We start from the raw sequence: 14,044 nt of genomic DNA on the forward strand, positions 1-14,044 counted from the left end.
CTTCACCATACCCTCCGAATATGAACCCTGTGAGCTACAATAATGGCTGTCTGGCAAGACATGGGAGTAATCAAATGGTTTCTGATTGGATCTAAGTCCGGCTTCACAAGATGAAATGAATACATAACATCATTATTGGGCCAATAACTTATGACTAGATAAGTCATAGGCTCCAGGTAAGGCCTATTTCTATTATTCTACTAGATGGACAGTAACAAACCAACTACTAACAACTTGCCATTGTACGCATAGCAGTGCATCTCTCAATAGTCATCTGAGAAACTTCTATTTGCACTAAATGGTGATTAGCACAGACATAAGATGCAGAGAATGAGAGACTACACAGTGTAGAGCACCGAAGGTAGCATGGATACTGCACCCTTCTCTCAAGTTTCAGGAATCATTGTGAAAGAAGGGGCAGGAAGAGTGTAAGAGTCTAAGGGCATAGATAACTAAAAGGAAATATTGTCTTCTGGGCACAAAAGTGTGACTGTACATAGGAACACACAGCATGCACAAAATCTGTGCATGTTCAAGCCAGATCAGATCCAAGCACACAATTCAAACCCTAGCTTCGGGAAGAGAGGGACATGGTTTTCTCTAAGAGCATAGACTCTGGTAAAGCAACCACACTTTATTAGAAAACATCCGAGAATATTGGGGCATGAACCAATTTTTGTGGCGGGATTTTAAAAAAAGAATATGTTTTATAGGTAGGGTAGGGAGTGGATTTGGGAAGAGTTGGGAGAAGAAGCTGAGTGATCAAAACATATTGTACCAAACTCTCAAAAAATATTTCAAAAGCTCTTTAATATCAAAACTAAACTTCTAAGAAAAATATAGAAGTAAATCTATATGATCTTGCATCTGGCAAGATTTTATATAATCTACCTAAAATACTATGTTACCTCACTCAGTATACTTTTTCTAGTTCCATTACTTTATCTGAAAATTTCAGAATTTTGTTTTCCTTTTAAAAATCATTGTGTATATAGGTTTGACATTTTCATTATCCATTCATCTGTTTATAGACAGGTTAAAAAAAGTACATCCACTTTTTAGTTATTGTGGGCAGAAGAGCCATGAACATGATTGAGCAATATCTCACTAGTAGTAGACAGAATTCTTTGGGTGTTGACAAGAAGTTTTGTACCTGGGTAATAAGGTAGTTTTATTTCTACTTTTTTCATAATAGTCATGCTGATGCTGATTTCTAGTTGTTGAACCAGTTTAGATTCCCACTAACAGTTGATCCTCTTTCTCCATTTCCTTGCCACTTTTAATTGACATTTGATTTCTTAATATCTGCCATTCTGGCTAAGGTGAGGCAAGGAATCTCAATGTAGTTTTAATTTATATGTCTCTGATAGCTAGTGATGTCCAACTTTTTATTTTGTTTTTATTATTATTATTTTCTTGGGTTTTGAGACAGGGTTTTTCTGTGGCTTTGGAGACTGTCCTGGTATTAGTTCTTGTAGACCAGGCTGGTCTCGAACTCACAGAGATTCTCCCTTATTAGCCACTGTTACTTTTTATTCGGAGAACTCTCTTCAGATTCATGCCCATTTTTAATGATTTAGCTTTTAAATGTTTAGTTGAGTGTGTGTGTGTGTGTGTGTGTGTGTGTGAGAGAGAGAGAGAGAGAGATGGTGTGTGTGTGTGTGTGTGTGTGAGATATGGTGTGTGTGTGTGTGTGTGTGAGATATGGTGTGTGTGTGTGTGTGTGAGATATGGTGTGTGTGTGTGTGTGAGATATGGTGTGTGTGTGTGTGTGTGTGTGTGTGTCCCTGTCTGTCCATATGTATGTACTGTATGGATACCATGTGTTCTTATCTTACCAAAGAAAAACCCTATTTCATTGATTTGTGTTTGTTTCCATGTCATTAACTTTGGCTTTTAAATATGTCTTTCAATCTACTTCTTTTAGATATGGTTTGTTGCTTTTTTTCATACTCTTTAGGAGCATAGTTAAGTTATTTATTTGAGTTCTTTCTCACTTTTTAAATAGAGGAACTCAAAGCTATAAATATCCCTCTTAGGACTACTTTCATTGTATCTCAGGGTTTGGGGTATGCTGCACTTTCATTTTCAAAAAGTTCTAAGAATTGCTTTTTTCATTCTTAATTTCTTCAGTGACATAAATTGTGTTGTTTAATCTCTGTGAGATTTTCCAGTCTGGGTAATTTCTTTTGGTATTAATGTCTAGCTTTAGTCCATCATCATTCAATAGAATATAAAGAGTTACTTCAATTTTCATCTATTTTTTTGAGATTTACTTTATGTCCTAATATATGGTATATTTTAGAGAATTTTTCACAGACCGCTGAAAGAAATGTTCTATAGTGCTCGGATGAAATATTTCTGTGGATATCTGTTTGGTCCATTTTATCTATGATATTATATTTCAATTTCTTTACTTTTGTCTGGATATCTTTCCACTGTTGAAGTGGAGTACTGAAGTTACCTTCTATTATTACTGTATTGGGGGTTACTTTTTGGCTTAAGGCCTAGTACTGTTTATTTTAGGAAACTAAGTACACTTGGGTTTGGTGTATACAGATTCAGAATTGCAATGTCCTTTTGATGGATTCTTACCTTGCTCAAAATGATCGTTACCTTCTTTAATTAGTTTTCATTTGTCTATTTTGTCAGTAACAGAATAGTGATTCCCATTCATTTCCTCATCTCACTAGCTTGAAATATCCCTTTCCCTGTCCTTAGTATCTATTCTTGAAGCAATGCGTATTCCTTGTAGACAACAGAAAATGTATATCGCTCTCTAATTCAATAAGCTAGTGTCTGTCACTTTACAGGAGAACATGGGCCTTTAATACTGAAACTACTGTTGACAGATATATACTAATTGTTCTCATTTTCTTGATGTTGTGCTTTCTTAGGTCTACTTTAAATGACAACTGCCCTAGTATCATTCATTCTTTTTTCTTGGCTATGCTTAACCTTCTATTCAGTTCAAAGTGTTCCTTCCAGCATGCTCTGTAGGGGTGACAAAGGAGTCATACATTTTTCTAACTTGTTTTTAATTACAAAGTGTTTTTTAATCTTTTTCAACCACAACATGAAATTTTTCTGTGTATAGTAGTGTAGATTGGCTCCACACCCTTATTTGTGAAATTTCTATTGAGAAATCGGTGTTATTCTTATGGGCCTCTCTTTATTTGTGACTTAGGTCTTCTTTCTTGTAGCTTTCAATGGCCTTTCTTTGTTCATTACATTTAGTGTTTTAAGTATCATATTGCAAGAAACATTTTATTTATGGCCATATATAGTTGGTATTCTATGTTCCTTATACCTACAAGAACATTTCTTTGCCTAGATTTGGAAATTTTCTTCTACGATTTTATCGAAAATATATTTGACATTTTTGTTTTAGAATTCTTCTCTTTCTTATGAGGCCACAGTTCATAGGTTTGATCTTTTCAAGTATCCTCCATATTCCACTCATACATTTTTGAAAAAGTCATCTTTTCTGTTTCCAAATGATCCAATTCCTCTATATTGACTTTGAGTCTTGATATTCTGTTTTCAATGTGACCCATTCTGTTTTCTTTCTGCCAAGTATTGTATTAGATTTATTGAATTATTTATTTACAGCATCATTTCAGTTTGAATTTTTCTTCAATATTTCAATCTCTTTTTGAATTTTTTGTTGTTGTTTTCTGAATTGCCCTCATTTTACTCAACTGTTTGTTTTTTAGATTTAAGCCAGGATTTCATTTCCAGTCCTTTTAAAGCTATTTCAGGAAAATTTCCTTGAATTTTTTGGATATGGTTAAAATTGTTCTTTAAATTTCTTTTCTTGAGTTTTGTCTAAGTTGTTCTCATTGAATACAATTACTATGATGATTTTTGAGGAGTCAAATTGTCTTTGTTTTCATATTGCTTGAGTTTTGTGATAGGATCTTAATATCAGAAGTTAAGTCATGGAATGTTTGTTTAGAAATGAGTTTTTGCCTGCCCCTACCCAAGGTGAGTGGGTGCTTGATCTGTCTTCATTCACTCTTACCCCAACTTGATTTTGGATCATTTGGGAGATGCTTGGAACTTATAGCCAGCTTGAGCTTACAGCTTGAGAGGCTTCCAACCCGTGGGGCTGACTCATGAATTAAGTAGCTGAAGTGATTCCAGTTTAAGTAAAAAAAAAAAAAAAGCAATGCCCCTGACATCACCAGTGGTTGTTTTTGTGGATTACCAACGAGGAAGGTATATACAACATTGATGGTTTGTGATCTCAGATCTGTGGAATAGGAAAGAGCTCCAAGGTGAGTCTTGAGATGATAGTTTTGGTGTTGAACACCCATGTGGTATTGGTCTCTGACATGTGAAATGGGTGGTGCTCCAGATAAGTTCTAAGTCACGGGGGAAAGGTGGTTGGACAAGGTAGAGGTGACCCTGATTAGAAGATCTTGCAGAGGCTCCACAAGACTTCCCATATGCAGGTGCTTGAGTACCATTTGGCAGGGAGTTGCCTCTGACACTGAAGGCAAATAGGTAATTTTTGGCTAGTTTCAGTGTTCATGGATTAGGCGCCGGGAAGAAGATAGGTGAAGCTCTTTATTGTGAAGAAAACAGATGTTCTAAACATACTCTTAGGGATGGAAATCTAAGGCCAGAGGGATGGGGAAAGAGAGGACTCCATAGATGTTCGCTGCACATGATCTGATATCAAGTATGGGATTCCTAACAGAGAATAGATGAGGATTCTACCTGCAGGTACTCCATGAAGGTTAGTGGATGGTGTGCTTTGAGTGCAAAGGTCGAGGTGGATAACCATTCTACCCACAGAAGGAAGAGTCACTACTGGTCCTCAGAAGATGTAATTAAAATCTTTGAAGGAGGGGAAGAGGAAGAATGAATATCCAAAGAGGTAAGTGGAGTTCTGAAAAATATGTAGCAGGAGTCCTGGGTTGGTGAGTTTAGGGAATATAAGAGAGGAAAGGGTGAGGTGTTCAAATACACAATGAGTAAGTGTGAGTTCTTCAAAGTGAGCCTGGGGCTTTGGGAAGGCCAGTGTTGCTTTGGTGTCTGATGGAGGAGAGAAGCCACTTTACTGGAATAAGGTTATATACATGGCCCTGGAGAGGGCAGGTAGGGGTTGTGGTACCCAATAAAAGTGACAGAAGAGAGTTCTGGACCCCAGTATAGGGGCTAGCTCTTGGGGCAGATAAATAATTCCCATCTAAGCAATAATATAAAGTTTTTTTACTGGAACTATGAGGCATAGAGACACAGATATTGAGGGCGAGTTTGTTTTCCTAAATGCCCTATAAGCATGAAGTTGGAAATTAATAATGAACACCACTATTGTAAAAAATCAGTGTGAGCAATGTTCTGGATAGTTATGAGCAGATATAAGTGGTGGGAAAGAAAAAGTGAGTCCCATAGAATAAGGCTTTTAAGCCAGGTATGGTAGCTAATGCCTCTAATCTGAGCAGTTGGAAGGTTGGGGAAGCAGGACTGCCTGTCACAAGTTGGACAGCAATCTTAGATATATCATGATTTTTACCCAATGTGGTCAGGGGAGTAAGAACTTGCCTCAGAAGACCAAGCCAAACAAAAGAAAATGAGATAAATGAGGATTTTTATATTTTTTATTTTTTAATAAGAGTACTTAATTAATTGAAAGCTACTAAAGAGAATTTGAAAACATAAAACCTTGTCTTTGTCATTCAAGATAATACAAATCATGGGGTAGAATGATGGACTTAAGAGAATTTTCATAAAAGCTGAAAAATCAATGGCTTCCGTTGATGGGTACAGTTAAAGGTACATGGTCTTAGAGGATATTCAGGCATCTAATAAATAAGAAAGTGAAAGGAAATTTCTAAGAAGAGGTGACGTTGCAAGAAGTACTGGATGCCATAAACAGAAATCTTAGAGGAAGGAAAGAAAACTATGGAGAGTCGAAACAGAAGAATGAGTCTGAGAGAAGGCACAGGACTTTGTCATCAGGATGTGCTCAGAAGAGAGGGATGGCCACCTGAGAACTCCACATTATTTGAGAAAAAAGAATAGGAAGCACAAGTTTATGTCCCTAATATATCACAGAGCTCCTGCAATACTGGAATCTTGTTGACTCTGGCAGTAGGTAGCTTTTGCAAAGTCCCAATACATTGCTAGGTGATGATAGCAGACATCATGGTATCCTACTGGAAAAAAGTGAAAAATAGTCTCAGGACTCCAGTGGCTCTCATAATCATCTAGGAACTTTTTGTTCACACATCAGAGAAGATCCACTTCCTTCAGGTGATGATAAGAAATGTTTAGGGTGATCCTCTGACAAGAGTAGACCTTGACTTGAACTAAATACAGCCAATTCTCATCATTCCATCACTTTTCAGTCTCATGAACTATTTTGAGATATAATCTTTTTCTATCCCTTTATATGTAAAATGGTGAAAATGACAAAAGGCTCTTAACTTGTTTGGCAATAATGTAAACAATTGCCTTCCATAGTAGATATCTGGCTTGGTGAATAGGTTACAAATTGTAACTCAGGATCATCAAAACCACTTTCTGTGTATTATCATGCCAGAAGCACACCTACAACTTCCAAAAATCACTGGTTATTTATCACACAAGCACAAGAAAACCACCATTGCTTATCCAGAGTCAACCAGATCAATGAGTCTGCTGGCTTAGTGAATCCTGTTGACCAGTTGCAGCTTTGGTTCAAAGTTTCCTCATGTTGTACATGTTGATACTGCCACTGTCTCCCCCAGGGAAGTGAGGAAGAACAGCAGGACAGCTGACAGCTTTATAATGTGATTGCTCTAATTCTTTTATGTTGTACTCTACTCTCCCACTTTTATCCTGATCTTGATTCATTCATTTATCAAACACGTATTGGATGCCAAGTTACTAGGCAGGACACAAGAGATACAAAGTTAACAAAGACACAGACATACTGTTAAGGACATCATAGTCCATGGTGAAAGGCAAATGGGAACTGATACCACAGTGCAATTAGATAAATGCAGATGAAAGGGTCCCAGGTACTCTAGGGAAAACACACACTCCTGGGGTAGACGTAAAATGTTCACAGAGGCACCCAAGCAACTCTCAGGCTGAAGCAGTCACCCATCCCGGGGGTGGAGGTAAGAACAGGGAAAGAACAGAGACAGGAAGGAGGGTTCCTAGGGACTGAGGGTTTGGGAAGAATGTAGTTGGATCCCAGAAAAGGAAAGCATAGACACTGTTTTAGTTTCAGGCTATTAAAGAGATGTGTAGATGAAAGAAAATGATATTCAGGGACAAATAGAATATTTCTCAAAGATATTCTACTTGGACTAGAGGAAGAAAGTCCTACAAATGCTGAGATAACCCAAGGATAAAGTACAAATATGTTCACTACAATTCCTCTTGAAAAGATGAAGTCTTTGTCATTTGTGTCATACTTTACAGATATGCTAGGATGAAGAACAATGATTAAGACATCTTCAGGCATTATCCAGGAAATAAGGCTCAGTTTAACTCGAGTTAGACATACTCTTTCTTCCTTTCTATGGTGTAGTAGTCAGTGAACTTACCTGTGCTCAAATGTTATAGGTGAGTTTGCAGGGTAGCTGATGTTGACTATGACAGTCCAGTGCATCTCCAATGTCCTTGCATCTTGTCTGCCACATTACAAAATAGAATAGAAGTATGTATTGCAGGAGTATTATGAGCAGAAGTAATTGTTAACTGTGATTTACTTACAATGACAAACACCAACTCTCTGTCCCACCCCATCTTAACCCTTCTAGTTTGTAGGATTCATTTCTGGTCTTCATTCCAGAAGCATCAGAGTCTTCTTCAAGGATCCCTGGAAGGTCAAAAGTAAACTCCTAAGCAGAACAATAAGAGGAAAGGCAAGGCATTTTGCTATGATTTTTTATGCAAATATTTACAGGTCAGTGTAGATGGAGGCTTCTGTCCTGCCAGTTCCCACAACTACTTTGCCTCAAATAAATATACAGACACTATATTAATTATAAAACTGTTGGCCCATGGATAGGGCTTCTTACTGGCTAGTTCTGTATTAATTATTAACCAATTTATATTAATCTAAGTATTTCCACATGGTCTTATCTTACCAGAGAAGGGTCCAGACATCTTACTCCTTCTTCTGCTACATGGCATCTCTCTCTTTGGCGACCTCTTTTCCTCATCTCCTAGCCTGTCCATATATATATGGACATCCTCCATCAGATCAGATTCTTGGTTACTACTCAGTGCTGTATTATATTGGTGGAGTTAATACGGCCTTTTTCCATCTTGGTTAGGAAAATGGATTCAGTACTTTTCCTGAATAATATAAATGTGTCTGTTCTGTCCTTTAGACAGAACACATCTGCACCTTTCCATGTAGTTTTTCTCAATATTTATATTAATACAGTCACCAAAGAAAAACTGTATTTGGTTTCTAAACCACTAAAACAAGAAAAAGTTCTAGAGGCTACACAATAAAAGCTTTCATGTCTATGTAGAAATTAAAACTATGATGTTGAATTAGTTGGTCACCTTAACTTGGTATTTAGCAGCAAACAAGGAAGTGCTCTAATTTTCATGTTTACCTCAAACTTTCAGTACATTTAAGGAGGGCAGGTGGTGTATTTTAATTACTATGAAGTTACTCATAATCACAGAACAAATATTTTACTGTTTTTATAAGGAATGCTGAGCTCTCTTTATCTCCATCAGCCCCAACCATGTGATACCATTTTGCATGCAGACCACTAAGGCTGAAGAGCATTAAATTTAATTTGTGCAAAAGTTGAAGGTGGAAAAGCGTGAAATTAACTTGATGCATTTTTATGGCATTTTCTCTCTCCTAGTTTCTCAGAGCTATTCCAGTTCACAATGATTTGATTGGCTGTCAGAATCTCCCTTCCTTGGGATTCTCCTCCCCAGACCATATGTAGTCCACTCTTAGACAGCCACAGGCTACCCAGCATAAGGAAGCACTGAGTTACTGAGTTTACTCTTTATTTCGGACAAGTTTCATTCTGGGCACAAGGTTCACTCTTCATGGTGATTCATCCCTTTCTGGAGTATGTGTGTGTGAAACAGGAAATGATGAGCCACCTCATTCAAGAAAGCACTCAGTCTGGTCCAAATGGTTAGCAAAGATTTTGAGGGAAAGCTAAACTTTTATAGGTCTGTAGATTAAAGAGCAATTTCGAAACACACAGTCGCTAATACAGTGCTTCTGAACCTGCACGGTTATTAAGGACACAACTTAATATCTGTGGAATAAGCTGCAATACCAAGCAAATAAATACTTCAATGCAATTTTTGAAACCCATAGAACAAAAGCTCTTTTAGGGTAGCCATGCTTAGGAAGAGAAAGGCAAATGGAAATGAGTCTGTGACCAATCATTGGGTGTTATTAGGAAAGCTGAGACCACTAGACCACTCTAGTGATTATTAAAAATCTACCAAGGCACTAATACCAACTCTTTTCATCTTCTGATGCACTTGTTCAGATAATATTGCTTAGGTCACATGGTTGTGAAGAGATTCCAGGGTCTGTCAAGATAATTTTATCAAGGATGCATTTGCAAGATTGTAGGATGGTAAAACTGAAAATGATATACAGAAGTATTAGGGGAGACTTTTGTATTACTTAATTATGTCCACTATTATTTAAAGGTAAATGTCAATGCATATTTTGTACATTTTTACAGAACTAAGCATAAAGATATTAAGCTATGTATGCTTACCACTACATATGTTTTCACCAGTTTTCGTTACAAGGAAATTCTCCTATCATGTGAGAGAATTTATATCTTTTTCAAGAAAAAAAACTAATTCACATCATTCTCTGTATACTACTTGGACTCCATTTTACATACCTTATTTATTTGATGAATAAAGACAAAAGGTGTTTTGTGCTTAGATTCCATTAGTCACACACAACAATCTTCCTGTCTCCAAAATCAATATACAGGGAATAATTAAGCGATTAGTTTTATGATAGGAAAATCCATGAAAGGCTTAAGGCAATAAGTGTGTCATTTGGAAGAAAAAGTTCCTGCTATGTTTTGGATGTGGATCCCCATAACCTTGATGCAAGAGTGGTAAGCTCAGAGCATGCTCTCCAATGAGGTGATGCTGAGGGATGGCAAAACCTGAAGAGATGAAGCCCTAATGTGTGCTAGTAGTATGTCTTCAGGAGAAGAGATACAAGTGTATTTGCTCTTTTTTGTTTAGAAAGACAAGTATAATTTCTCATCTCAAGCAAGCACTCATCACAGTAACACCAGCAGGTGATGCAGCTGGGAAAGATGACCTCAATGAACCTCCACAATGATGTTAGGACTTGCAGCCTCCAAAACCTATGAACTAAATAAAGCTTTTGTCTTTGTAAATATAACCCAACTCAGTTGTTTTGTTATAGTAATGGAATACAGACTAATACTATGACTCTTTATTAATAGTGAAATAGAAAGGAAAAGTGGAAACAAAAACATCTTTGTGCATTGGAAGAAAGTATTTTATTTATTAGTAACTTTAAATATTAAGTTAATGAAAATCTTACAAGATAAGTACTTTTACCCTGATCATACAAATAAGAAAACTGGGGAGGGGGCTAAGAAAATTGTATTTTCCATAAATTATATGAATAGAATAGAGTGTAACTAAGATTAAATTCTGTTCAAAGTAATGCAGAAGAACCTAATTCTTATAAGACAAAGGGAAATGTTTCAGAGAAGGTTATATTTGTGCTAAATTAAAAACATTTAATTTTTTATTTGTAGATGTTTTATCTACATATGTGTCTATGCACTATATGAGTATCTGCTGTTCATGGAGTCCAGAAGAGGACATCAGCTACCCTAGGACTGGAATTACTCACAGCTGTAAGTCACTTTGTGGGTGCTGGGAATCAATCCTGGGTCCTCTGAAAGTACAACCAGTGCTGTTAACCACTAAGCCATCTCTCTTGCCCTCTTTGTTCATTTTAAAGAAATAATTAAATTCCAATTTATGTATACCTAGGTAAACATTAGAGATTGAATATACCAGGCACTAAGCAATTATAATAGCTAGCATCTAATTTTCTATGTTTTAAAGAAAATATACAAGGTTTTTAACTATTAAGCTGAGACACGTGTCTTATTTCATCTGAAATAAATTAGGTAACATATGGGGGGGCAACATATAACACAAGCAAATCTGGATGGCCTACTGTAATTTGGACATCTCAGAGCCTGACCTGAAACCAAATCTAAAGGATTCATGAATTCTATATCTGACTAAATTTTCAGTATTTCCATTGCAGCAGGATCAGAATAGGTATGAAGGAGAATGGTGGGACAGAACTGATTAGATGAACAGGCCTGCTGATGGAAACTATGGGTACCCTCACTGAAGTATGAATACCATATTCCTGCTTGATGGAAAGCTTTTGAAAGTTGAAGAAGGAGGGTGAGGCTTTTAACCTTTAAGATCATTCTAGTTAAAAGGTCAACTGAAGAGGCCCATTCAAAATAGGATGCAGAGATGCTCCTTAGTAGAATAAATCTCAGGTCTCTGACTTAGTTACTCCTAAATCAAGAAGTGATAAAGTTTAACTATATACTTACCAGGAAACAAATGCTTAACATTTAACTTAAATTCTATTATGCACCAAGGCTTAAAATCATGGAAAGCTTTCAGTGTGATGAATATGAAAAGATTCACCATTCAAAGAAATTTGGGGGGGGAGAAATTTGGAAAACATATGAAAAAGCAACATGCATGGCAAATAGAAAGTATAATGATCTCTGCATTTAGAAGGATTTGTTTTGGTGTTTGGTTTTGTCTTCCCAATCCTGAAAATGGACACTTTTTGAAGGTAGGGATCCTTGTATTCTTGTCAACACTCCAAATCCAGGACAGAGTAAGCACTCAATAAACATTTGTAGTCTGAATGACTGTCCATGATATATGACTAACATTTTCATCACAGGAACCTTCATAACTTATATAATTTCTATAATCTTCAGTCACATGCTCATGAGCTGCTATTTTTTTCTTGCCCTGTCAGATGAATGACATTGGAATCAATTATCGTGTTCTGAACAGAGATAAATAAGGCACATAATGATAAATCTCCCTGGATCCTTGGTCTATATTTTCCAAATAAGGGGTATCAATTTCAACTTTATATTGGATATCCTTCAAATCTCTGCTAAATTAATCATACAAAATAGTAAGAAACTGGTTGGATTATTAACTTCTCAAAAATATTCTTTCAATTTCTGTGAAAAGAGGTGGTTTTCTCAAAAATGATGGTGATGAGCTTGCAAAATGGCTTAGTAGGTAAGACACTGATCGCCTGAGTTTGGTCCCCAATGGTGAAACAGAATTTATGGGAGTAGCCAACCAATATCTTATCTGAATTAAGGCTCACTACATGAGAAGGAATCTATACTCAATACTGCTTAGGTAACTAAGAACCAGAGACTAGTAGCCTAGAGACCCAGGGTAAAATCAAACATGACTGATCTTAAAAAATCAACAAAATAATTTCTGATTATATTCTGCTATACTAATAGATCAGGGCCTTATCCAGTCATTATCAAAGAAGCTTCCTTTGGCAGGAAATGGGAGCAGATACAGAGACCAACATGCAGACATTATGAGAAAAGAGAGTCTAAATTGGCAGTCTCCATCAAATCCCTTCCCTTAGAGCTAAAGAAATCCCATGGAAGAGGAAGCTGAACAATTGTAAGAGTCAGAAGAAATGAGGACACTAGGAGAACAAAGTCCTATGAATCAACTAATCAAGGCACATATGAACTCTCAGAGCCTGAAGCAACAAGCACAGGGCCTACATGTGTCTGCACCAGGCTGTCTGTGTATATATCCTACATATTAGGATATACAGAAATATATACATTTCTGACTATGAGAATAAGTGGGTCTCTGACTCTTTTGCCTGAGGACTCTTCCTCCTGTTGGGTTACCATCTCCAGCTTTGATATGATGGTTTTTGCTTCATCTTATTATATTTTATTTTGTCATGCTTGGTTGTTATCTCTTAGAAGCCTGTTTTTTTCTAATGAGATAAAGAAAGGGCGTTGATCCAGAGAGGAGAGGAGGTGGGGAGGAACTGAGAGGAGTAGAGGGGGCCAAGCTATAATCAGGATGTATTGTATGAGAAAAGAATCTATCTTCAGTAAAAAGAAGACAAAGGGAAAAAAAGATGGATGTGGTAGCATATATCTATAATCCCAGTGCTTCTATGATTAAAAGTCAGATGGAGACAAGAGATCTTTCCAGAAGCTGAAGGCCGGATAGTCTGGAGTACACAACATGGCAGTCAAGAAAACCTGCCTCTGAACAATGGGAGGAGAAAACCTACTCTTTAAAGTTGACTTCTGACTATATGAGTACCAAAGCAGGTACATGCCTGCATTCACTCACAGACTCATCACAATACATGTCACACACATGAGGGGACTACTTTTAAAATTTTAGAAAGAATAATGTTGATCACCAACTCTCAGGCTCATTTTCCTCATCTTTATTCTAGTAACTGAGGACCACTGGATATGGGAAGAGAAAACCCCAAATTTTGGCTCTCCATAAACTCTGATGGGTTATAAGCATAGACCAGAATCATTAAGTTCAGAATATAGGTGTGAAGAGCAAGTCAGAAAGTGGGAACATGCTCAGAGATACAGAAATTCCACATAAGGTTATTAACACTTGTGAACCACCACTGAGAGAAGTAGGAGCTGAGGCACAGACAAATTCAATCAAGGAAGGAACGTGGATTCCTGGTTCATACTCTTCCCTGTGTTCAGTCCTACTCAGCAGGGGCATTCCTGAAATCTCTCTCTTCTGAGACTGCTTCCCTCATCCATAACCACTTTGTCTCTTTTTTCTTTATTCTGTGCCCTGAACTATCATAGTCCTCCATGTTTTTCATTTCATCCTTCTGCACTGCACCCCCTGAAAATATCTGCATATCTGATATTATACTTTCAATTATCCTCACAATAATAATTATGACAAAGATCTTTATCCATCCATGTTGATGCGTGATTTCTTC

General features: G+C 36.9%; 1 long non-coding RNA gene across 1 annotated transcript; it reads left to right on the forward strand.

The window, feature by feature from the left end:
- LOC121142185 lies at positions 1-10,862 on the forward strand. The gene is made up of 3 exons (XR_005879165.1): positions 1-176; positions 4,804-4,885; positions 10,761-10,862. It is a non-coding gene; the product is annotated as an uncharacterized LOC121142185 (long non-coding RNA).
- Positions 10,863-14,044: the final 3,182 nt, after the last annotated feature.

Source organism: Mesocricetus auratus, unplaced genomic scaffold, assembly GCF_017639785.1.
Source record: "Mesocricetus auratus isolate SY011 unplaced genomic scaffold, BCM_Maur_2.0 Super-Scaffold_100009, whole genome shotgun sequence".
NCBI lineage: Eukaryota > Metazoa > Chordata > Mammalia > Rodentia > Cricetidae > Mesocricetus > Mesocricetus auratus.